The sequence below is a fragment of the Gorilla gorilla genome, chromosome 2 (assembly GCF_029281585.2).
Source record: "Gorilla gorilla gorilla isolate KB3781 chromosome 2, NHGRI_mGorGor1-v2.1_pri, whole genome shotgun sequence".
Classification (NCBI taxonomy): domain Eukaryota; kingdom Metazoa; phylum Chordata; class Mammalia; order Primates; family Hominidae; genus Gorilla; species Gorilla gorilla.
The window spans coordinates 125,446,785-125,472,961 of NC_086017.1; the positions used below are offsets into that span (position 1 = coordinate 125,446,785).

Sequence of the window (26,177 nt, forward strand, 5' to 3'; positions counted from 1 at the left end):
ATCATATTATTGATGCAGAAAATGCATTAGATAAAATTTAACTAGTATTTCTGATTAAAAACACTTAGCAAACTATAAATAGTTTAGGAACATATTAAGAACTTCCTTAATACAATAATTTCGATTTCTCAAAATCCCAAGCAAATGTTATGTTTCTAAAACATTTCCATTAAAATAAGAAACAGAATAGATATTCTTAACATGACTATCCTATTCAGACTATACTGAGGTTTAGTAATGCAATATGACAGGAAAAAATTGAACATTTAAGAATTAGAATTTAAGAGAATGACTGTCATTATTTACTGCTGACATACATGTTGCTGTAGAAAACTTAAGATAATTTACCAGTTTAGTTATTCAAAGTAGTAAGAGAGCTCAGCAAAGTTGCTGAATATATAACAATAATAACCTATAAACAATGAAATGGAAAACAGATATGAATATAATAGTGTAAGAATCTAAGTTATATGAGGAAAAATTTTACAAAATAGGTTCAAGAAATTTATGATGGACATTTTAAAATATGATTATAGGATATGAAGATGATCACAAATAGAGGGATATAGTATGTCACTGGGCAGCAAGACACATTATAAAAATGTCAATTCTCCCCAGATTATTTTCTAATGTTAATGTAATTACAAATAAAATTCAGCAAGACTTTTGCCAAACTTGACCAACTAGCCCTAAAACTCATATTGGATAGCAAAAGACCAAGGGAGCTAAAAGAATCTTAAAAAGGAACAAGGTAGAGAGACTTATCTTACCAAGTAAAAAGAATATTATAAAGCTATGGTAATTAAGGGTTATGGTGTTAGTACAAGGATAGAAAAACAGTCCATCGGATCAAATAAAGATCATATAAACAGATTTGATATAGGCAAAAGATGGCATTACAAATTAGTTAATAAAGAATGACTAATTTTTTAAATAATGCTGGGATAATTGGGTTATCCATATGGAAAAAGAATAAAATAGGGTGCATGTATGGTACCAGAACCAGAAATAATTCCAGAAGGATTAGAGATCTAAATGTAAATGGGAAACCTTTAAAACTGTTAGAAGAAAATACAGAAAGGTAAATGACCTTGGCATGTGAAAGGATTTCTTAAATGACATAAAAGCACAAATTATGAAGGAAAATATCAATACGCCTAGCTAATATTAAAAGCTTTATAAAAACAAATACTACTAAAGCCACAGTTAAAAGGGCACCTATAAATTGGGAAAAAATCTTTGTAATCTCTATGGCCCAAAATATGAAAATCCAGAATATTACAACAACAGCAACAACTAATACCAAAAACCAAATCAAGCCAAACAAAACTCTTCCAAAATAACAACAGCACAACAAATAACCCAACAGAAAGATGGACAAAAGATGCAAATTAGGCAACACAGAAGAGAAAATCCCAATGGCTTACAACTAAAAAAAAAAAAAAAGTTAATGAGATATTATTTAATTCTGATCAGACTGACAAAAATTTTAAAAAGTCTGACCATCACAAATGTTGTGAAGCATGTGGAGAAGCTCTCATAGATTGTTACTGAGAATATAAATTGGTACAAATACATTGGAGAGAGGTTTTACAATACCTAGCAAAGTTCAAAATGCATATTTCTTAAAGTTTAGCAATTCTACTTCTATGTATATATGTCTATAAAAATGTTAACTGTGGTCTTGTTTGTGATTGGGAAACAATTAAAATAATGTCCAACAATGAGAGAATTGATAAATAAATTTTAGTAATACATACAGAAGAATACATTTCATATAAACCAAAATATATGGCTTATGTAAAACTAATTCATGATGATAGAGGTTACAGTGGTTTTGCTTGTTCTTTACCTTTTGTTAAAACTTTGGAAAATTTCACCTTCAAGGGGCACATACAAAGGATTCTTCTTAGGTATTATAAATATTCTGTACCTTGGGTTGGGTGTTGTCACATGTATACTCATCAAGGTATACACTTAATTTGTCTAGTTCACTGTATGTAACCTATAATAAAATAATAAAAAATAGGTTCAGAAACAAATGTTCCAAATTATTAAACTTCGTTTAACCTGGGTTCTGGATTCTTGTATTTCATATTATCCTTTATACTTCCATGTGTTTTAATTTTTTTTTTTTTTTTTTTAAAGACAGAGTCTCACTCTGTCCACCAGGCTGGAGTGCAATGGTGCCATCTCAGCCCACTACAACCTCCGCCTCCTGGGTACAAGCAATTCTCCTGCCTCAGCCTCCCGAGTAGCTTACAGGCACGTGCCACCACGCCTGGCTAATTTTTGTATTACTAGTAGAGACAGGATTCTGCCATGTTGGCCAGGCTGATCTCGAACTCCTAACCTCAAGTGATCTGCCCACTTTGGCCTCCTAAAGTGCCGGGATTATAGGCGTGAGCCACCATGCCCAGCCTGTGTTTTAAATATTTTACATTAGAAAATGTATAAGGCTAACACCATAGATTTTCCTAACTAGAATTAATCGAGGTAAAGGAAAGCACTAGTGTCATCCTCTCTTCACTATCTCTGATAATAGAGCCCAATATTAGTAAGCACTTCACAGCCAAACATGCCTACGAAGTGATTATTTTGTTGAATCAAAAGCAAAAGTTTTCATTCACTTCTTGACTGACTATAGAATCTCAGGCTTCCTTAAGTGAGTGACCAGAGGGATATATTGTTGATATAGACAGATGCTGCCAATGCACAAAGATCATCCATTTAGGTTTTTCAGTTGATGAAGTGAGGCATGCATTGCCAGACTTTACTTACATGAATTAACAGAATCAACAGGTGATTTGGTATCAGTACTGCTATTGGCTGGCGGGTTTCACCTCTGGTTTCAGAAAAGAAAGAGATGATACCTTTTCAATGTTGCATTTCAAGTCAACCATATGAAAAGCAAAGTTTTATTCCAGTCACTTTTCTTTCTCTCACAATGTGGAAGAAAAGTGCCAGCCACTGCTACTCTAACCACTAACCATGGTACAGATGTTTGAAAAATGTGAAACAGAGAAATGAAACAAAAAGGAAACCCTCAAAAATTAAGTTTCGCATAAGTGAAAAATACAGTATTTATGTATCATAACTGCAAAAAGATCAATGGACTTTTTTCTCTTGTATTAAACAAAAATAAACACAAACATTGATTTTTTGACTTAGTGTTTTGTTGAAACCAACAATTACAAGGACCAACTCAAACATGGCTAAAAGTGGGAATAAAAATAAGATTTCTTTTATCCTGATAAAAGATTTTTTTATCGCCAAGAACGTTACAGTATGACCTACTTAAGTGAATACTTATTAAAGAAACAGATTCATTTAAAAAACATGTTTTTAGGTAAATAGGAACGGTGCAAGTGTTTCTTTGAAATCTTACAAAAGATAAAAATTGATTGAACTAACTAAGGTTCCTTACCCTATGCAAATAAGAAACGGCTTAGAAAGAAATGTCTTCAAACTGTTGAAATGTATATTCCTTAGTTGGTGTAACCAATGTGAGGTCTCAGTTACTATAATAGCAAATGTCCTATTAGATTTAAGCACATCAGTGCAAATTATTAAAATGAGACTGCCTTTGTTTAAAAGAAAGCTTTAAAAAATGTAATGTAATCTCTGAGGGAGTATTGCCTGAAATGAAAGTTTTAGGCCTAGCTCTGCCACAATCCTATTGTGCATCTTGGTTCATCTGATTAAACATCTTTGGGTCTCAAAATTCACATACATTCACATTTCTAAAGTGAGTGGGATATAAAGTCATAGCTTGATCATCAAACCCCTTTCTAGCCCTAAAATTCTATGTATCTAATGAGATTAATTTATCATGAGGTGTTTTTCTTCTTTCCTTTGTTAATTTCCTTACAATAAATAGACAAATAAATGATCAAGTAAGCAAATAAATAAATATTAAAACACATACACACACTGATAGCTATCCATCTGAATAGGAAGAAAGACTTTTTTTTTTGTTTGCCATTATCTATCCCCTAATGTGTATTTAAAAAGAGAGCTCCCACAGAAAATATTTTTATTTTTTTCTAAATCAAAAATAGCGTATCGTTTATTTGCCATTTAAGTTCTACTAAGAAGGAAAACACAAAATCATTATGGAAATCCTATTAGGAACTTTAGAAAGAAAAAGCTGATGAAATTCCATTTACAATTCAAATTGTTCATTCACGTATTTCCTTTTGCAGAAACTTTAAATGCTGCCTCAAACTATCTTCACCTCTTTTTCCAGGGACAATATCCCTAACTCTGTAAAAAAAAACAAGGCTCTCTTCTCACACCCTTCCCACCTGTCCTCTGAGGTAGTTGTTCCACAAAGCTAAGGTATAGATTACATCAAGAGATATTTGGGATGGGAGTAAAACATTTCACCCTGGAGACAGTAATGTGTGCAATTTGCCAAGTCTAAAAGAAAGTTAAGCCTCATCACCACTTTGGCAAGAAATCTGGTTCTCATGGATGGACAATGATTATCATTTTTACACAGAACTTTTGAAAATGAAAGTACCTGGGGCACCAGCCAGAAAATAAGTACGAGAATGCAAGTTTTTCGCGTCAATATTTAAATCAGACAAAACACTATCAGTGTACCCTTAACAGACCTGAAGCGTCTAGAAAGAATACAAGGCAGCTGACACCTCGGTGAATAAGAGCAGCTCAGTTTTATGAAAAGGCCAAAGTCTTAGGGCAAACTCTCTGTTGTTCCAAGTGCTGATAAACCTATGGCATCAACAAAGGCAAAACACCGTAGGGGGCAATAGGCAAGGCTTCTCTTACAGGCAAGGCTCCTATTAAAGGCTGGGACCCTCTGGACTACACACTCGAGGAACCCCAAGTGTGCGTCCCTGAGGGGAGGAAGTTTCCTCAAACAGAACGGCGAGAGGCTGAAGTTAACACAGTGTAGGAGTACTCCCTGCTGGCAGCTGAGGTTGGAAATGAACTGGTGATGTCCTAGAGAGGGCTGCTTAAATTTTCTGTGAGGAGGCTAATGGAGATAACAGTGCTCTTGAGGGGACAAGAGCATGGGTCTGATTAGGTTTAGATAACTCCAGATATTATGCTGAGTGAGGAGGAGGTTAAGGGAAGCCACTGATGACAGGAACTCCAACAATTGACAAAAACTATGTGTAGAGCTGGTATATACAATTTTCATTTAAGTTTCCCATCTCGTATCATTCTATAAAGCATACACAGCCGTATGTGCACATGTGTGTGGGGTTCAGAGGATGCGGGAAGAAATCTATGTCTGTGCAGTTCATTTTACCCCTGCAAGAACAATCTTTGAAACAGTCTGATGTATTCACATTTATGTTTTACAAGGAATCCCTTCCATACTTCTGATGGACCTGCCTGGTATACCCCCTGTACCACTATACCTAAGCCCTAGGCAGGTGGTCTTTGTATGGGCCTGGGGCAATCACACTGGTTTCTCCCCAGTGCTCTGCTCTGTTAGGGTTCTTCTGCATAATAAAATGAAGGTCAAAATGGCAGCCTGCTAAAAGCAGCAGTATTTCAGTTGCAGGAATAACTTGCTTGTCATCAACTTGTTAATGCAATAGTCAAACATTTCTCTGACATGTACAGTATCAGCTAACTTCAGCAGATAAAGGGTCTAGAACAGGAAGATGCTGCAGATGCTTTAGCTCGGAGGAAGGCTTAGCAGAGCCAAAACGTCAGCAGGGCCTGTTTGTTCCATACTTTCCATCGGGCTCTGTGAAAGATATGTTAGATTACTGCAATGACAAGTTTGTGACAAGCAAGTCATTTGTGCAACTGGTGCGCTCCTGTTTTTATCTGTTTACCATTCAGACTTGTGAATGCCATTTCAAGCACTTAGAGGATTTCTGGCTCCCATTAAGGGGAAATGGTTCCTCCATGTTTAGAATTTTCTACCTCAAAGAGAATTACTAAGCAATTATTTGTTCCTGTGGTCAGTGTCACACAAAAGCACTCTTGAGTTGTTTAGTTGGATTCTGAATCATGAAATGAAGTCCTGAAGACTGGATAGCTTGGAGCATCAAAAATTTCCCATCTAGTTTATTGGAATGACTACAAAGCAAGCCTGTGAGAGTCAATAAAATTATGGCCAGCTTGAAATACCTTGCCCTTTTGCTCTGGGATCATATATCAAGGCCATATGCTTCAAGCCACATAAACTCACTTGTAACAAGTAGATCCTGAGAAGCTAAGGCCTGGCGATGTCACACTGACATGTGATCTAGCATATGACTGTTTTGGTGACAAGGACCACTTTAGCTGTTGAGAAGAGAATTTCCACTGACTTCTCTCTATACCTTGTGGGTAACTATAGGGTCAATACTAATCCAGAGAACATTTTAACTGTGGTAAAATAAAGTAATATAATATCAAATTAATAACTAGCGCCATCCTCACTAGGCTGACTTTAATAGTGAATGGAGACCCTGGCAGATTTGAGATCAAGAATTCAAGATCCTCTCATTAGATTCTTCACCTGAAGTTGCTGAGTTTCTTCAAGTCATTTTAACCTCCTGGGAGGAAGGGAGAAAATAACAGCACATGTTCCTTTTCCATCTGACATAAATGGTCTCAGGGTCAATATTACAAAAGATGAAGAGTGCCTTCAGAACTCAAGAACAACGATACTCTCTAAACATCATTTATTCTTTCTACAATTTTACATTTTTGCCCATTGTTGGTACTGAATTTATACATAACTCTAGGTATAACTCCCCTTTTTTTTTTTTTTTGAGATGAAGTCTCACTCTTGTCACCCAGGCTGGAGTGCAATGGTGTGATCTTGGCTCACGGCAACCTCCATCTCCCGGGTTCAAGCGATTCTCCTGCCTCAGCCTCCTGAGCAGCTGGGACTACAGGCGCCCACCACCACACCCGGCTAATTTTTGTATTTTTAGTAGAGACGGGGTTTCACCATGTTGGACAGGCTGGTCTCGAACTCCTGACCACAGGTGATCTGCCCACCTTGGCCTCTCAAAGTGCTGCGATTACAGGTGTGAGCCACCGTGCCTGGCCCAATTCTAGGTATAACTCTTAAAGAACATAACAGAATGAGGCTTTGAAGCAGACACAGATGTACACTACCTGGGGAAGCAAGTCAAAGCCGGAACAGGTGGAATGTCAAGGACTAGACAAAAGTAATGACGTAAAGTGAAGCAGAGCTTAGAAAGGGCTACTAGAGAATGTTACAGAAAGCGATAATAGTACTCATTGAATAAAAATTTTATTGTGAATGACCCTGTGCCAGACACTATGTGTATTATACGATTTACATGTGTAATTTAATCATTACAATAATTCTATGGCATATGCATGCTCAATATTTTTTCAGATGTGAGAACTAAAATGTAGGGATTTAAGTACTTGACACCATAAATATGTAAGCTGCAGAGATTTGAAACCAGTTTTCCATTGTTCCAAAGCCCATGTACTCTTAACCATAGAAGAACGAAAGTCATTTCCACTGCCTTCAGAAGCCTTTTCTCTCTTGCTTACTGGAAAACATTTCAGTCTGGAAATACAGGAATTCACCAATTTGATACAAAAGGGCCAGTGAGAAGATTCTAGCTCTATCTGTATTGCCATCCTTGTTAGGCCTCTGAGAAAGCTGAGTTTCATCAAGATGTCATTCCTTTCTCCAGGCCTGACCTATTCCTACTTTAATGCACTGGGGAAGAGGTAAGTGATTCTAACCTAATCACATATCTCTGTGCTATGAATGGAGGGTGTTTGGCGGCATCTCCTTGTGTCCATGACAATTCCTTTCTCTCTCTTCATGTGTATAGCCTTTAGTTCATCCTACTCTTTGCTCCCATATTACTTCCAGGGGGCCTTCTTTTGTCACTTGTCTGCTATTCTGTTTTAGGTGGGGGAAGGGGCGGACAGCTTTCTTACCATGACAAGGATCACTGAAACAGTCTCAACTTCAAACTTTGCACAGAATGTATCCTTTGTTCGGTCTTCTGCTTTGTTTCTCTTTAATGATAGCTTTGCCATGAGTCCCATTCGTATGTAACTCAGAGCTATGCAAATCAAGCTGGTAAACAAGCATTTGCAGTTACTCAATCTTAAAATGAATATGTGTCCAACCAGTGGAAACCTGAGTGAGGAATGTCTCCTCAACATTATGTGTGGAATGGCTCCTTTCCTTGATGGGTGGCAAAGAATAAACTCAGTGAGATCTGCATTATATTCCCTGGTCTCTTTTAGTGTATGCTCAGAGTGGGTCACAAGAGTGGTTTTAGCTTACGTAAAATTTTTTCTTATAGTGTTTCCAATTTTTTTTAACTTATTGAGGTCTCCCAAACACAGAATTCTTAATAGCTACTGAAAAATCCCCATGCCTGAAGAATCCTAAGATCCCAGGGCAAAAATATGGTAAAGAACATTAAACAACCCATGGTCTGGATCTTAATCTGGTGCTCACAGTGATCATTCAGTCTCTGCTGCATACCACCAGGGCACGGAACTCTCCACTGTAGGATACTTCTGTCTGTTCTGTTCTTCCTTATGCTGAATCTTAATCTGTATTAGTCTGTTCTCATGCTGCTATGAAGAAATACCCAAGACTGGGTAATTTATAAAGAAAAGAAGTTTATATGACTCAGTTTCGCATGGCTGGGGAAGCCTCAGGAAACTTACAATCATGGCAGAAGGCACCTCTTCACTGGGCAACAGGAGAGAGAATGAGTGCTGAGCAAAGGGGGAAAAGCCCCTTATAAAACCATCAGATCTCATGAGAACTCACTATCACGAGAAAATCATGGGGGTAACTGCTTCCATGATTCAATTACTTCTCACCAGGTCCCTCCCAAGACACATGAAGATTATGGGAACTACAATTCAAGATGAGATTTGGGTGAGGACACAGCCAAACCATATCATAATCTATCTTTCTAAAATCCCCCCAGTGCGTCTAGTTCTTTCTCACCCTAAATTTCAGTTCAGAGCTTCAGAAATTTATTAGTTTAATGACTCATTTAATGACAATCCTTGTGTGTATCACATACCAACAACTGGGTTTAGATTGTCCTGCCTTGTCCCTTTCTCCTTACCCAACATGGTTTAAATTCCCACTCTATCCCTCTGACAAGCCGGGGAGACATAAAAGCCAGTCACACCCATTTCTCATTTCCATTTGGATGCAGGTAGTACTGGTGGCAAAGCATTCTTAATCTCTTTGATTTTCTGTCCTATTCTGTGGAAAATCTTTCCTGACAACGTCAGGCATCTTTGATTGGTATGGCTATTTATAGATTGACCATTTAATTTATTGTCCAAGCAGGGAGACTTTTGACGGTGAAAGGGCCTTATAAATAATTATACCAAGACTACAGGCTTAAACAAGAACTGACCCAGGCAAACTTACATAACACCTTGCATATACTTTTACTTCAATACCCATCTTTTTGCATAAAAACTTTCATGTCTATTTTTCCCACCAACCTGTGAACCCTCTTTAGCAACAGAAACATATTTTTACCGATGCAGCTTCAGTTCCTAGAAAAGTACTTGTAAGTATAAAGACCTGGGGGTAAATATGTACTGATGCACATGCATATGCCTATATGCATGTGTATGTGTTTGAATTGATGGTGTATTTTTCCATAATTACATTCTGTGGACCTCTCCCCTTATTTCATAGCAAATACCACCAACACATGTTAACTTCATATTTTTGGAGATGAATCAAAAATATTTCACTTAATGCCATAGGAAGGAAATGGTTTGAGTATATTGGTGATGGGTTTGCTTTTAATATTGACAGCAACAAACAGAAAGTGAAATGTGATAAATTTTCCACTAAAAGTCTACTGCATATTTTTTTAACAAAGCACTGAACAATAAGCTCTAATCACTTTCTTCACAAGTATTATAAATTGTTTCAGGCCGTGTGCGATGGCTCACGCTTGTAATCCCAGCATTTTGGGAGGCCGAGGCGGGTGGACCACCTGAGGTCAGGAGTTTGAGACCAAGAACGGCCAACATGGTGAAACCCCGTCTCTACTAAAAATACAAAAATTAGCCAGGCATGATGGTGGGCACCTGTTATCCCAGCAGGACGCTGAGGCACGTGAATCGCTTGAACTTGGAAGGCGGAGGTTGCAGTGAAGCCGAGATGGTGCCACTGCACTCCAGCCTGGAGCCTGGGCGACAGACTGAGACTCCGTCTCAAAAAATAAAAATAAATAAAATAAACAAATAAATTTATTAATTTAATAAAAAATAAAAATAAATAAAAAATAAATAAACAAAAACAAAAATAAATAAATAAATAAATAAATAAAAATTTCAGCAGCTGTATCTACAATTTCAAGTTTGTAGTAAATGAGTTATTATAGGAAATGATGGTAACTTAAGAGTGATCCTTTAATCTCCATTAAAATGTTGGTGGCATTTCTATTGCTTTCACCCTCGTCAAGCACATTTGGAAGTCCTGGTAACTTTTGGCAGTTTTTTTGCTTCTGAGTAACAGTGGTTTTAAGAAAAAGAAAGGTAAGGAGAAAGTGCCTGGAAAATGTGAACCACTTAGAGAAGTCATTTCTTCCCTTCTCGCTGACACATGCAGACCATTCCAGAAAGATATGACTCTATACTGGTTAAAGCGCTTCGTAGAGGATAATCTCACAACTTCCCTTTCAGTGTTTAGCACTCACTATTAATAACCTACCTCATTATCAAACCTTAAGATTTTCTGTTGCAGCATATTTTGTCATTATCAGACCTCAGTGAAGAAAAGAGAGAAAGCCTTGTTTCCCACTTCTCATTACTTGCTTAACAGCTACTATTAGCGCTCTACCTTAACATTCCTTTTTCCAAGATAAAAAAGTCAATGTTTTTGACTCTTCCTTGAGAATTTTTTTCCAAAATGTTAAATTTAAATTTGTTTGGAGGGGTTTGATAATTCTGTCTCTCTAAGATGTTTGTATTCAGTATTATCTGAAATCAGAACAAGCATGAATAAGTATCTAATCCATGCTCATAAGAAATCAGAGAAATATCTATATTCGGCATGCTTCTTATACATTCCACTATTATAGCTATTTTAAAATATCAGTTTGACATTTCACACTCTTGATAAACTTTCTATAATCTACTTCTAGATGCTATTTTTCCCACAGAGGAAGTCATTCTTTATTTTCAGTCCATCAATGACATTTACCAAACCATCACGGATAATGAAAAATATAAGACTTATAAGATTCAAAAGAAACAAAGTTACATATCTATTATTTCAGAGTCTTAAATATGTGGAAAAAAGAAGACAATCCCACACAAAAGAAGAAACACGGATAAGCATGCTCAGGTGTTTGGTGCTAGCTCACCAGCTATTAGCACAGGTGAACTAATACAGCTATATGGAATTCTCTATACAAGTGATGAAGAAGTAGTGGATGAAATGCCACTTTTGAGGTCTGCTTTCTCTCCTGAAGAAAACTAACAATAACTTTTATTTAACAACATTTTGTTTATTCCCAGTTTTACTGAGTGTTCAGTTCAGTCCTTCCTCTGAAGTGGTTAGTTATACTTATCTCTCAAATTGTTGTTATTTGGACACTGTACGTAAAAGCATTGCACTTTGAAAGCATGCATTTCTTGTCCTCAACATCTAAAATAATGATTTGCAACCATTTAGAAGTTCTGGTATCCTGTTGTTAATGTGATTTTTGCATCACTCTTCCTTGCCTATTCCTTAAAATATAATTTTAAATGAAAATTAATTTCATTTTGAGGTTTTGAAATGCCTCTAACAATAATTTAGAATACACTGAATTTGCCAATATTGGAAAACATGTATGTAGTCTTGATTATCAAGCCAGAATCCAGGACTGACCTCAACAGCATGTCACTTCTATATCTCTCAATACTGAGTCTCATCTCCTACTAATCATTTCCTGAGAATTCTGAAGTGCTGGCCACAAAATAAATAGGTTAGAATTTTTTATTTTTTGGTCATTCGAGACAGAATTAAAGGCTCTGCTGGTTACGTGGAGTTATATCATAATACTAGCTTTGCCTTAGTTCAGCAAAACTTACATTGGGCTAAGAAAGAAGATAATATATTATCAAGGCGTTGTGTCCTGGTATCATCAAACGATGGGCAAATCAATTTCATTAGGTCTCTCCTAGGATATTTCGTGGAATAAAAGTTAGAGTTCCATGTCTATAACTTGCAGGATAGAATTTTTTTTTTTTTTTTTTTTTTTTTTTGAGACGGAGTCTCGCTCTGTCGCCCAGGCTGGAGTGCAGTGGCGCGATCTCGGCTCACTGCAAGCTCCGCCTCCCGGGTTCACGCCATTCTCCTGCCTCAGCCTCCCGCGTAGCTGGGACTACAGGCGCCCGCCACCACGCCCGGCTAATTTTTTGTATTTTTTAGTAGAGACGGGGTTTCACTGTGTTAGCCAGGATGGTCTCGATCTCCTGACCTCGTGATCCGCCCGCCTCGGCCTCCCAAAGTGCTGGGATTACAGGCGTGAGCCACCGCGCCCGGCCGCAGGATAGAATTATTAAAAATGGTTGTATTTAAGTGCATTTTCCCAAATAGTGAGTTTCCTTTTGGCAGAAAAGAGACAATGAAGGTAAATGTGAAAGTATCATCAACCACAAACTAGTAAGCTGAACTCAAGTATAATGGCAACCTTCCTGGGTGATCAGCCATAGAGCACCATTTGTGCAAGAGTCTGAATTTCTATACTAACTTAATTTTAAATTTCATTGAATACAAACATAACAATGTTTTTAATAAGTGGCTTATCTATTAAGTTTATAGAGAACCCTCCACTAAAGAGATTACTTATTCTAATCTATTCTTTTGTCCAATCTTTTCCCCATTTTTGCCCAGTGTTTTGTTTATATAATATTTTATTCTATAAAATCTATATTATACATTTTCTACCTGCCTTATCTATTCTTATACATTCATAATCTATTCTACTCTTAGTATATAATTTGAACAGATTCACATACATAAATCAACATTAATTACTTCTGGGCATATAAATGGTTGCTGGGTCCATGACGTCTATTTAAATAGGTAGCTTCCAGGCCACTATGACATAAGGAAAAACTGAAAAGTGTATGTTTTATAATTATTGAGGAAAAGAGGATTTTCATTGTGGAGACATGTACAGCTATCTCAAAGGCTTATTTTTCCAAAAGGAACAATGACACTGTCCCCTGGGATATGTGAATTGAAAATTCAGTGTCAACCTCTTCTAAAAAAGTGGATATTTTGAGGTATTAAAAAGCATTCTTTTATTAGTGATAACACCTCTTACTTGGGGTCGTTTTGAGATGAAAGCTGGCAAGTAGAGTTTTCAATAAGGCGGGGTGGGAATCACTATAAATTCATAAACTAAAAAGAAGAATGACAATTTATTGGCCCAAAAATAGGGGAGAGGGAGAGAATTTTTTTTTTTTTTTTTTTTTTCTGAGACAGAGTGTCGCTCTTGTGGCCCAGGCTGGAGTGCAATGGCATGATCTCGGCTCACCGCAATCTCTGTCTCTGGGGTTTAAGCGATTCTCTTGCCTCAGCCTCCTGAGTAGCTGGGATTACAGGCATGCACCACCACACACGGCTAATTTTGTATTTTTAGTAGAGACAGGGTTTGTCCACGTTGGTCAGGCTGGTCTCGATCTCTCGACCTCCGGTGATCCACCCACCTTGGCCTCCCAAAGTGCTGGGATTACAGGCGTGAGCCACTGCGCCTGGCCTAGGAGATTTTGGAATAAAGGTGTCTCTGTGACTAAAAACATATAACTGGTCATAGATAGTCTGTTTACCTCTAGTGTCTTTTGGAGCAAGGGTGTGGGTCTCTCTGTTGAGTGGTGCCTATCATTAGGCATCACAGCAACATCAACAAAACTCATCTCCGTAATATGGTAGATTTTACATTGTGTTAAGGTAGACCTTTTAAACAACTCCTTCAAGTTTTCTGTTGATTTCCTGCCAGACAGTCAGACAGCTACTTCTTTTTTAGCAGGAGTAGTCAAGGCTAAAGTCAATACATGTGCCTTCCTTGCTGAGGTAGAATCAGGCATATTCCATCAACACATATGTACCACTGTTCTCATTTCTCTCACTTTACTATGTGATTAGTAGACAAAGTACATACTAAAGAAAGCTGAGGAAGTTGCTAGGATTTCTAAAGAAGAAGAATCCAAATCTTGCCTACTTTAGGCAAAAAACATTTTAGTATTGATTGAAAAGAGATGGTTAAATTGCAACCCATAAATTAAAATGTAGTTCCAAAGTGTGTCTATAGTGATCTACAAGCAAACATAATTTCTCATATTCTTTTTTTTTTTGAGACAGAGTCTTGTTCTGTCACCAGGCTGGAGTGCAGTGGTGCGATCTCAGCTCACTGCAACCTCCGCTGCCCAGGTTCAAGTGATTCCCCTGCCTCAGCCTCCCAAGTAGCTGGGATTACAGGCACGTGTCACTACACTGGGCTAATTTTTTGTATTTTAGTAGAGACGGGGTTTCACTATGTTGGCCAAGATGGTCTCAATCTCCTGACCTTGTGATCCGCCCGCCTCGGCCTCCCAATATATTATTAAAATATATTCTGCAGGCTAATTCTATGTTCTTATCTCATTCCTGTTTCTTCCTCTGCTCCAGAAAGGATTAGTGTCTAGCATAAAACAAACAGTATATAATAAAGAACAGATAATGTATAGTCATAAAATTCTGAATCCACAGCAAAAAGAGGGTAAGGTCTTAGTCTAGCAGGTAAGTCTTATTGACAATAATAAAGGCATGTTTCTAAGCCACCCATGGAAAATACCAAAAATGTTCTCTATTATATCTTGAGGTGAAGTTTTGGCGGTATAAAAAATTATGGTTAATGCTGTGTATGTTATGTTTTATTTGCCTTCATTCTGGGACCACAAAAACGGATCTAACTATAGATAGGGGCAGGAGAGCATTTGTGTTTCTTCATTAGAAGCTGTGCATGCTAGTCTAATGTATAAGAATTAGGAAAACAATACCAAATCTCTTGATGCAGGCCATGTCATAAATCCATTTATACTTATATAATATTTTCCTTTTTCTTATTCTTTCAACCTTCATGCTTCTTTTTTCATTTAAAAAACTTTGGGGTCAGCCCTTATATTACCAGATGATTTCTAGTAGTTGAAGCCCTTGGGAAATTCATTTGTCCATCCATGCTGCCTAGTTTAGTACAACACTCCAAAGGGAACTTCCTTCTACCAAAGGCAATGACTGATTGGACTTAAAAAATAACTTCTATAAATATGACATAATATCTGGAGGCCACATTTACAGCTGGTCAAATGCACTGTTAGCCCTACAAAAGGCTGGCTCATAATTATGAGGCAATAACATGTAAATTTCCCTTTCTGATGAGAAACTAAAGGTCATATAGGTCCTGAGTTGTATTAAGACTGCATTAATACTGTTCGTTAGACATTTCTTTTCTCAGTCTCAACAAGTCACCTTAAAATCTATGGTATATAGCAGATCCTGAGCACCTACATGAAAAGCAAGTACTCAAATGTTAGAGATCTGAATTGAAATCAAGATTGAGATCCATCCAACTTAGGAGTTACTGCTGGTTCAATGAATCCAGGGAAGAGGCCATTTAATGATTCCTCCAAGGACCATTAAGAGTTCCAGGGTATTCCCTTGGATATCTGGAAACCTGGGTTACTTGATCTGAGCATGACTAAAAACTGGGCAAAGTCTTGCATGCTTATCCTAGGTTGGACACAGATCTCTGAGATAAGACCGGTATTTGGTAAGCTCTCATCTTTCCCATTCCTTCCTTTAGAGTTCATATTCCTGATGTATTCTTGTCACGAGATACGGTCAAGGTTACACATGGGTTAAGAGCTCACAGCAGTTCAATAACAAACATGTTGCTGTAATACTGGTCTCCCCTGTAGACCTTGAAAGTCCAATATGCTATCATCTAGGGCAGTTCATGGGAAAGTTGACATAATAATACTTCAATTATTCAATTTATAAATGCGACATTTAACTGATAGAGTAGGGAGGACAACTGAGAAACGTTTGAAAATGTAAATAGTTTCTGTTTCAGAGAACAAGCTTATCTCTCCAACACAGTAATATTTTTTCTTTGTGTAGCCAAATTTCTCTAACACTAGGCTCACACAGAAGCTATAGAGACTTCACCTAGAAGGTCTCAATGGCCTTAGAGCCATATATATATTTCTACTATAAAACAGCAACAACAATTTTGGCCCAAATATCATAACCTAAGCAAAAATACAAACAAAATCAAACAAACGAAAACTACCTAGAATATAATCTTAAAAAGTACTGCCTATATGCCATCACCATGTATACTATAAAACCCACCAAACTTAGAATGCACAATGATGCCATTTACTTCAATTTTTATAATACTGCTTTTTGAAGATTCCTATTTTTATATGTAATGGGAAACATGACATCATATAAATGAGGCAGGCAAACAGAAAGGTGTAGAAGGCAAATGCAAGATGCCTATATATTGTCTACCAAGTGTTGCCAGTTGTGAAAGGATTTGACATGCTAATATCCATTCATTCAGAGACATTACTGAGACACTAAGAGCATGATGGCTGGCAGGCTCTGCATTTAAGTGCGGTTATCGAGGCCCCCAAATATTGACAGAGTGCCAGATTCTAAGAAACTATTGATGTACACAGCCGGCCACAGCTCCAGACACCTCTCAGACAGAGTCTTTAAATGTCACAGATAAATGAATTTTCATGAAACTGAGAGAGAGGAAGAGCAAGAGGAGAGAAAGAACACAGAATGAGAGGCAGGAAAGAAACAAGAAAGAAGAAAATCACTTCCATAACACTGACATGAAAGCATGTGGCATCTCATCTCTAAAGCTCAATCATAACTCCTTACACAGGATGTGAGATCAAGCCTTCTGAATGCATTGCATTACCAAAGCACTCAAACACTTTTAATCATTTCATTGCATGGTATTTTAAAAGTTAAGGAAGATACATGTTACAGAATAGCTTCAACAAACTATTTCTGAGCAAAATACCGTTCAAATATAAATACTTCCCGACTCAATCCTAAAGCAAATTCAAAAAAAAAAAAATATATATATATATATAAAGGCCCACAGGCACAGATAAGCATTGGAGCCTTCTAAGCAGTTCTCCATATGCATAAAAGGTGAAAAGTCAAGGTGTCGTGAAATCTATTTTATGCCAAGACACAAATGTGTCCTCTGACATTTTCTTCTCCACAGTCCTACTGAAAGTAGTGACCCCTAGTGGGTTTATTGCACGATATTAAGGGATGCCTTCTTCCTTCACCTCTCTTTTCCTGCCTTTCCACAGAAAACATCTGCGAGGAAAATATACGAGTCAGTTACTTGACACATGATAACAAAAGTGAGCCATGGTTATAACTAGAATGACCAAGTATTCCTTAGAAATCATGTGTAACTCAATATATTTTAAATGTAAACGAAGCTTTTTTACTTTGAAAGTTTTCCATCTGCTGAGGGCAGCTTCTCTTGACCTTGATACACTGTGCCATTGAAAGCAGTCACACTTTCAAGGTTAGAATATGGCTTGTTTGTGCATTTACTGTTCTATACTAGAGTTGTACAATCTCCACGTTTTACATAAAGCGATCATGCCAAGGCACACAAACAAAATTCTTCTTCCAATTCAAAAGCACATGGGTAAGTTTTCTTTTTTGATTTTTAACCTGCAGCAACATGGTTTCACAAAGCCCTAGCTGCCTTTTTACTAGCATCACAAAAAGCCTTGGTGTAAGTTATTTTTCTACATCTGGCTCTCTCTGTTTTGGATACTTGGGACATTAGCAGGTATATACTTGGAGAATAAAGTTCCATAGCTCAAATATTCAATAGAGGTTTTGTTTTTGCATCAACTTTTCAGTAATTTCTTACTACTTTTCTTTTTTATGTTAGGAGATAAAATGAAAGGATTTAGATTTCCTGCCATGAGAAAAATAATTATTTTCCCTGTCTTTAAAGGCTTTTATTTTGAAGACAAAATCAGTTTTAACTCAAATGGAAATTGCAGTAAAATCTCAGACACTGTAATCAGTGACTGCATTAAAACTCTCAAGAAGGAAGCCAACTTCCATGTGAGGCCACAATTCAGCCAGGATCACAAAGAGACATTATCCACTTTGCCTGTGGCCATTCTGTCATTTTAGACTGTAAAATTTTTATACTGTAAAATTAAGGTTCAAGGAAATCTTCTCTAACTTTCACATACATACACATAAATATAATGATTTTCCCCTGTAACCATATAATAAGCAGAGAGGTTTTGGCTTACTTTAGACATAGGTATAGAAGACACTTAATAAAGATTATTAAAATTTCCTTCATTATATAAGTAACAGTGTTCACCAAATATTCAGTGATTGGTTAACACAAACTGTGTTATACACCCTACAGAAAATACTGTAAAGTTGCTTAAAAAAAATAGACTTAAATGTGCTATATGACAGGATATGACATTATATATGCTCAATCCCTCTTGTATAAAGAAAATTAGTATACATATATACACATATTTATGATCGATAGGCATATACACAAACATTTTCTTCTGGAGGTATATGTAAGATACTTTTGGTGTATTCGGGGAAAATAAGATGGAGAATTTTACTTCTAATTACATATTTTTCTATTCTGTTTGAATTCTTCAAACATGTTTAAAATATAATGCCAATAGGGATATCTGAGTGGCAAGATTATGAGGAATTTTTTTCTCTTCATTTTTCTATATACTGGAAAATTTAATATATCATATTTCAAAACGGAAGCATCTTCAAAATAATTATGTAATAGTAATTCATGTTAGTTACAAGAAACTTGAAAACACTAAAAAAGCATGAAGTATATCAACAAAAAGCCTTGTAATTCTCTGACCCAACAATAACCACTGTTGAATTTTTGCTGGGTTGTGTCTGGTTTGCAAAGTCTCTTCTGCTTTGCACATTGTAAGTAAGAAAGATCCTTTACATTCCCTTAACGGGCGGGACCCAAAACAGCTTTATGTGTCATTTGTTCTGCTATATACCTTCTTAGACACCTTCACCACCACACCGTTTTTAGTTGCCAGGACATTGTTGAAATAGCATGCTATATGTGACACTTCCCTAAATTACACAGGTTCTTTATTCATCTGCTATTGCCCCCTGAAAAACATGATATCTGTGCTATTTCATAGTAGTACATGGCATTTCATGATGGAAGCCATGGAGTTGAAGGCAACAGTGGTCTCATGCTCCACAATTATTATAGTATACATACTGAAATAGTTTCTGGAGGACTCAGAAATGTTCTTCTCTTCTGAATGCACAGAGATGCTTCCCTGTAAGGAGTTCTGTCTTAGAACTTCTTCAAAGGCTAATAAAGTTGAAGGAAAAACACAGAAAGGTGATATACTTGGTGTGATATTTTAAGCAACTGACCTATTAATTATAATACCTTTTGATATTTTCTTTGCTGAGGATCATTTTCTGAAGAAGGGTATGAACCCTCTCTTTCATGCAAAATACCTTGGTATAACTGTTCATCTTTTAAGTATCTTATTTGTCTTTTGGCAAATTAAAGCATTTTCCTACCTTTGTTGTTGCTGTTATTGAAAAGAAGATAATAATGACAATAATAATTTTTATAGCTAACTCTTATTGGTTGCTTTCTATAGGTTGGGCAGTTTACTTACATTATTTGCATTTAATTCCAAAAATACCTCTATTATTATTGTTGCTGTTATTCCCATTTTATAGATGAGAAAACCCAGGCATAGAAATGTTGAAAAACTTGCCCAATGTCACAAATCTACTAAGAAGTAGATGAAGAAATCTACATCGGACTCATTCCAAATCTTCCTTAAGATTATTATCTAGATTAGGGTTACATGACTGTACTAAGAGGTCCAAACCATGTCCAGAGCTTTCTTGTTTTTCTAATACTATGGGGGGTGAAGGGGAGTGGGAAGAGAAAGAGAGCGAGTGAGCACATAAGATTCCAAATAAAATGTTATAAAATTTATCTAAGACTTCATTTTCCTCACCTCTAAAATGGACAGCACCCATCACAGAGGTTTATCTTGAGGACCGGTTGAGATAATATAAGTGAAAGCATCTAGTACAACTAAAATAAAACACCATTATTGCTCTACAAGTTTCCTTCCTTTGCATAATGGATATGTTCTGGATAAGGTGATTATGAAAAGGTATAGGCTTAACTTCTGTTATCAAATCAAAGAGCAATTACATTATAAAATCTCAGAGAAGGATTCCCAACAGATTGAGATGAAGACCTGATGTAAGGCAGGGGTTCAGGTGGAGGCTGGGTCTACAGATTTACTGGGAGCACTCTGTGGGTTGGTAACACATTCTAGATCCTCTTACCTCTCTCTCCTCAGGCTCCTTGGTCTGAAAATTCCTGAGTGTACTACAGCAGTTTCCAGAGATGATTGCTTTCTTTTTCTTTTTTCTTTTATTTATTTATTTATTTATTTTTATTATACTTTAAGTTTTAGGGTACATGTGCACATTGTGCTTTCTTTTTCTTTTATCTGGTTACAAAGTCTAGTGGAATTTATTTGCAATGACGATACTTCACTTGAAGGCCTTATCCCACACATTATGATATATAATAGTTAGAAATTCCTTTAATGTGAGATTCTCAATCAGGTAAATTCACTGTGCTCTATTTACTCTGGATGTTTGGTTACAGGTTTCTGTCATATTATTAATAATACTTGCATTAACTTCCTCATATTCATTACATTGAAAGGCTCTGAGTTAGAAAATATGTATTCTACTTTCTTGGAAACTCTACACTCACTAGTGAGGCCTATAAATAAAATGAAACTTTAAATAGTACGAACTTCACCTTCATCTCATAACTAAACCCGACTCTGGGCTTAAAGTGCTATTTTCTCCCACCAGTCTCATCAGATAGAAGTATATCATGTTACTAACTGAGGCCAAGCTATATATTTACACAATTCACTTCATACTAACAACCTGCTGCATTTTGTTGCTTGCCTTTTCTTGAGGTACTGGGACTTACTCTTAAATTAATGCCTTAGATTTTTTTTTTTCTCTAGGGATATCCTTTTACTTATGGAAAATATTCAGAAAGAATGGAATTTTTAAAATAAGCCATCTGCTGCGCAGACCTCAAGAAAAACAGTTATGTTTGAAAATACCAGATTCAACTAATGAGGGGCACAAAAACCTTATTAACTGTGTTAGCTTTCTTATCTTTAGAGCTCAGGTAGGAAGTAAGAGCCGACCTCAGCATGCCAACAGGTATCAAGTGAGAGAGGTCAGCACAGTCTACACCCTTATGATGTAGCTTGAACACATCAGCTCAGAAGTACTCTTCATAAATTCTAAAAAGAGACCTTCTTCCAGATTATCTCGCACATGGCAGCAGCCTGGGAGGCCTTAAGACAAAACTCTCTAGTTCTAGAACAATTCAAACAAGGTGCATTTACATTATATTTAATATTTTGCTGTAAGCAGATGATAGGATCTACTCAAAACTATCTCTATTTCACTGTTTGCCCATATTCCCATATCTGTCCTCTATTTCTCAGCTTATATCTTTCTTGAATTTCTAAAGATAAGAAATCCAATTTATTCATGTATTCATTATACAATAAATATTAAGTATCTCAGAAAAGGGCAAATAAATAGATGATAGATGATTAATAGATAGCTAAATATATAGACAGATAATAGATAAATAGCTAGATAAAACAGAGATGAGTTATGGCCTAAAGAAATGGCTAAGGAAGAAGATTGCATATTGAGGATGTTTTAAACTAGGTATTGAAGGATACCTGGGATTTCAAAGTATAGAGAGCAAGGAGAAATCATTTTGAGCAGAATAAACTGCATGAACAAAAAGATCATCACACGTTGGGAAAAGCAGATCATTTGGTTTGTGAAAGAGAGTAGTAAAAATAAAACTGAGAAGGTAAATTAGGGTTAGATCACATGAGAGTTCGAGTGCCAACCAAGGAATATTACTCTGTCAATAATCTAGGTTTGAAGAAAGCACAGTCAACAACTCTCTAGCTTTCATAATTTAAGTAATGAGTATTATAATCCACCAAACCTCTGGTCTTTAGGCTCCACAGGGGATACGTTAGATCAGTGGTAGAGAAAAGGTCCTCATATTTAATGAGTACTCCTCCAGCTGAGATTATCATGCTGCATCTATTGAAGTTAATCATCTCACATGATTTGAACAAGAATCTCACTAGCTCCTAATCACACTAGCATTGGCCCTTCATTCTCAATAACAAGTTCTATAGAGTTACCTAAAGGCTGACACTGAGGCTGGCTGAGATGAGAGCGGTGAGTATCCCAAGCACATGTGAGATGTCTGTAGAAAGCTTGACATAAGCTGTCATTTGATTTTGAATAAAGCCAACATGTTCATAAGTGATTGGTTACTTATATATGTCTAGTTCAGGTTCTCCCTGTGATACAGAAAGTCATTATAGTATACGTGGAACTCTGAGATCTCCTTACACATCTTTTAAGGCTCACTCCTAACTGTTTAGGATTCTTTGATAGAAGGTGTTTCCCCGCACCTTCTGTTATGCTCCCTCTTTATTGTTCTCTATTGGACTTACTGACTTCTGATATGCTTTGCTTTTATGTATGTATTTGTTTACTTTCTGCCTCTCCTCTCCAAATGTTAGGTCTTTGAAAACAAGGATTATTTGAATGTGCCTGTTTTGCTCACTGTTGTATCTCCAGCACGTAGAACAGATACCTATTGAAAGACTGCTTTTGAAACTGAAGACAAAATATAGAGGAAGGTAAGCACATATTAACTGGTATATGGGGGAAAAAAGGCTTCTGTATAAAACTCCCCCCAAAAACTCATATGCTATATAATTTGAAAATATCATCAGCTAATTATGTCACGGACGAATTTTCTATAAAACTCAAAGCACTTTTAAATTAAAAGTATCTATTTTTTTCTTCCTGTTACTGAAGTAACAATCTCATTCTCTCCATTTTATACAAAGGGAAATCATGGCAGAGAGAGAGATACTCTGGAGTACAGCAGATGAATTCAGAGCTTCTGACTCTAAGGGCCATCTATATTCTATGCACTATTTAATGTTAGTTTATATTTTACTACCAGTGAGATTTAAGTGCTGAATTGAATAGAGTCCCAGAATTTGTACCAATAAATAATGTTATTAACTTATGCTCTTTCTGCTAGCACATGGCCTTCTCACAGATATAAGCAAACAAATAAATAAAGAGCAACACAGAAAGAGGAAAGGTGAATAACTTAAAGGGGTGAACATGGTTGTTCTTATTTTTAAAATCCAGATTGTTCATTTTCATTGTAATTGTATTGTATTCTACTGGCAGAGAGAGATGAGATTTAGTGTACTATGCAAATTATAGTAGGTCCACCACAGCTTATCAAGTTCTGAGACCAGTATGGTTTCTTTTTCCTCAGATCCTCTTTTACCCTTAAAACATCTTCTGGATTAAAATTCTCATTCAATGAACCACATCTTTCAATATAAAAAATGAAATTATGAAAGTACTAAAAGAAAACATGGGTAAATTTCTTTATAATCTTGGCATAAGAAAGGACTTTTTACCTATAACTCATTATCTAGAAGCTACATAGAAAAGATTAGTAAATCTGATTATATTTACAAACAAACTTCAGTATGGCCAAAAAATCCATAAGTAAAGTAATTTTTAAAAGTGGGAAAAACTTATGCAGCTCACATAGATAAAAGGATTATCATCTTAATGTATAAATAGCAAGACATACATAAGAGAAAGACTAACAACCCAAGAGAAAGAAAAGGCTAAGGAGATGAACAGACACCTTATAGAAAAATAAATGCTAATGACTTTAAACATATTAAAAAAGATGGTTGACATCACTTATAATTTTAAAAATGCAAACTAAAACTATACCGAGATACCATCTTTTACCAATACAATTGGCAAACATCCAAAAGCTTAACCAAGCACTATTTTATAGTTGAGGCTTGGGTAAAAAGGTACTTTTATATATGCCAATGGAGCTGCTAATTGATCCAACTCCTGTCGAGATCAATTTGGCAAAACTTTTCAAAATTCAAGATGCATATAACCCTTTGATCAATAATTTTATTTCTGAGAATTTATCCTGCAGATAAACTTGCACATCTATGAAATGATTTATATATAAGGTTGTTCACTGTAATATTGTTTGAAATGAAAAAAATTGTTTATCAATCGGGACTGAATAAACCATGATGCATTTATATAATGGAATACTGCAAAACTATAAAAGAGATGAAGGCAGTTCTCTATGTATCAATAGCAAAAGACCTCTAAGAGATACTGGAGAATACAAGATTGAGAACAGTGTATGAAGTGGTTTAACTTTTGTGTAAGAAGGTGGAAGGAGGGAATATATATTCACTTTTTTGGCATAAAAAGACCACTGGAAAGTTACACACAAAAAATAATGAATGAAAGTGGTTACTAATGGGAATAGAAAGAGAAAAAGGTGGATGGGGAGAAGTGAAGACGTTTTTACATAGTTTTGATTTTTGAACCCTGGAAATATATAGCCTGCCTCTTCAAATATATTTAAAATATATGTAAAATATATTTGAACAAATATATTTAAAAACTAAATGAAAGATAATCTCATATTAAAGTAAAAATGAGAACAGCATAGCAATGATAAAAATGGTTCCTGAGCTCCATAAATTTCTCCCAACTTTTAGCTACCGGTGCAGCCAATATTTGGGTAAACGTGGTTAAAAAAAACTTGGCAGTTTGGTCCAAATGGCGTCTTTGGAGCAAAAAGTGATTCAGGTTCTTCCCTTTGACTTTGTAGCATTCTTCAGATGTTATTAAACAGTTATTCCTTTCTAAGCTCAATTGAGTTACCAGTAAAATGTAAAATGACATTAGTGTTGCAGCTGTGAACTAGTTGGGATGAATCCCTTTAAAAGCCTAGGATGATTTCCATGTGTTGAGTGGAGAAGACCTGGATGTTTGCTTGTTGCTATGTAATAAGAACAAAACACATTTCTTGAGGAATTTTAATGTGTAAAATTGTTTTTAAAAACAAGTAAAATCTATTTATTAATTATATAATATTTATCAATCTTCTATAATACTTAGGTGATGTACTCAGTATGCATAACATTCTTAACAGGAGGCAGAATACATCATTAGGCAGATGATGTATGTTGAGTACTTACAAGTTCCTAAAGGAGAAGCCTATAAAGACAGTGCATTATAATTAATAATAAATGTAATAGTATAATTTTTTTGTAAAATAAGCAACACATTTATCCACTAGTCAGAAATTATAGCTTCAATTCAATAAGCTGCTTTCTCATATTTGTATTGAGAATGCCATCTAGAACAATCTAGAAGCCACAGACAAGAGCAGGGGTGAAAGCTCCTAAATTTCCTATTTCCTTTGTCCCATGACTTTTTGGTAAAAAGATAATCAGTGAATTACCCATTTTGTGTAAGAATTTCTTCCTCTGGGTTCTGTTCTTATTTTAGGCAATGATTTTAAAACATGGAGGTAGGTAGGTAGGGAGTATTCATTCAGTCATTCATTTGTATTAATTAAACACCAAGTATGTTCTGTGTATTTCGCTAACATTAGAAATGCAGAGACAAAAGACATAATTTTTGCCCCCAAATATTTCAATCTAGTGGGGAGAAAGGAAAGTAAATACCCAACTAATTATAACACAGGGTGAATAACCTGCTGTAATTGACTTAAAGCATAAATAGCTGTCAGAGAACAGAGGCGTGGGACTCTGACTTTTAATGAGGAGGCTCAATAGCAAGTTTTGAGGAGTGGGTGCCTTAGCTGAAACTTAAAGGATGGAAGAAGTTAACAAGGCAAAGATTTGAGAGGATAGAAAGGGATTCTAGGTATAGGTAACAGAAAAAAAAAGGTACAGAGCAAGACAGAATATGATCCATTCATGAACTGCAGGTCGTTCCAGACAGAGGATAGAGTGATGGTTGGGAAGGCCAAGAAATGAGTTTTCAGGCCCATCCAGATTGTGATGGAAGCACTACTTTAGATAAGGTGATAAGGGAAGGCGGAGATCTGAATGAACAGAAAGAGACAGCCATGAAG

At 36.1% G+C, this 26,177-nt stretch overlaps 1 protein-coding gene across 48 annotated transcripts in view; it reads right to left on the reverse strand.

Moving 5' to 3' along the window:
• Window positions 1-26,177, reverse strand: part of ZBTB20 (zinc finger and BTB domain containing 20) — an 838,196-nt gene that overhangs the window by 265,734 nt on the left and 546,285 nt on the right. For 10 of the 48 annotated variants that reach the window (XM_055381701.2, XM_063704061.1, XM_063704060.1 and 7 more), the window contains one exon: window positions 1,853-2,005. The exons of 36 other annotated variants lie outside the window; for them this stretch is intronic. The gene's annotated coding sequence lies outside the window, so the exon portion shown is untranslated. The remainder of the gene's footprint in view (window positions 1-1,852; window positions 2,006-26,177) is intronic. 2 more of the 48 variants (XM_063704063.1, XM_063704058.1) reach the window with 1 other exon arrangement.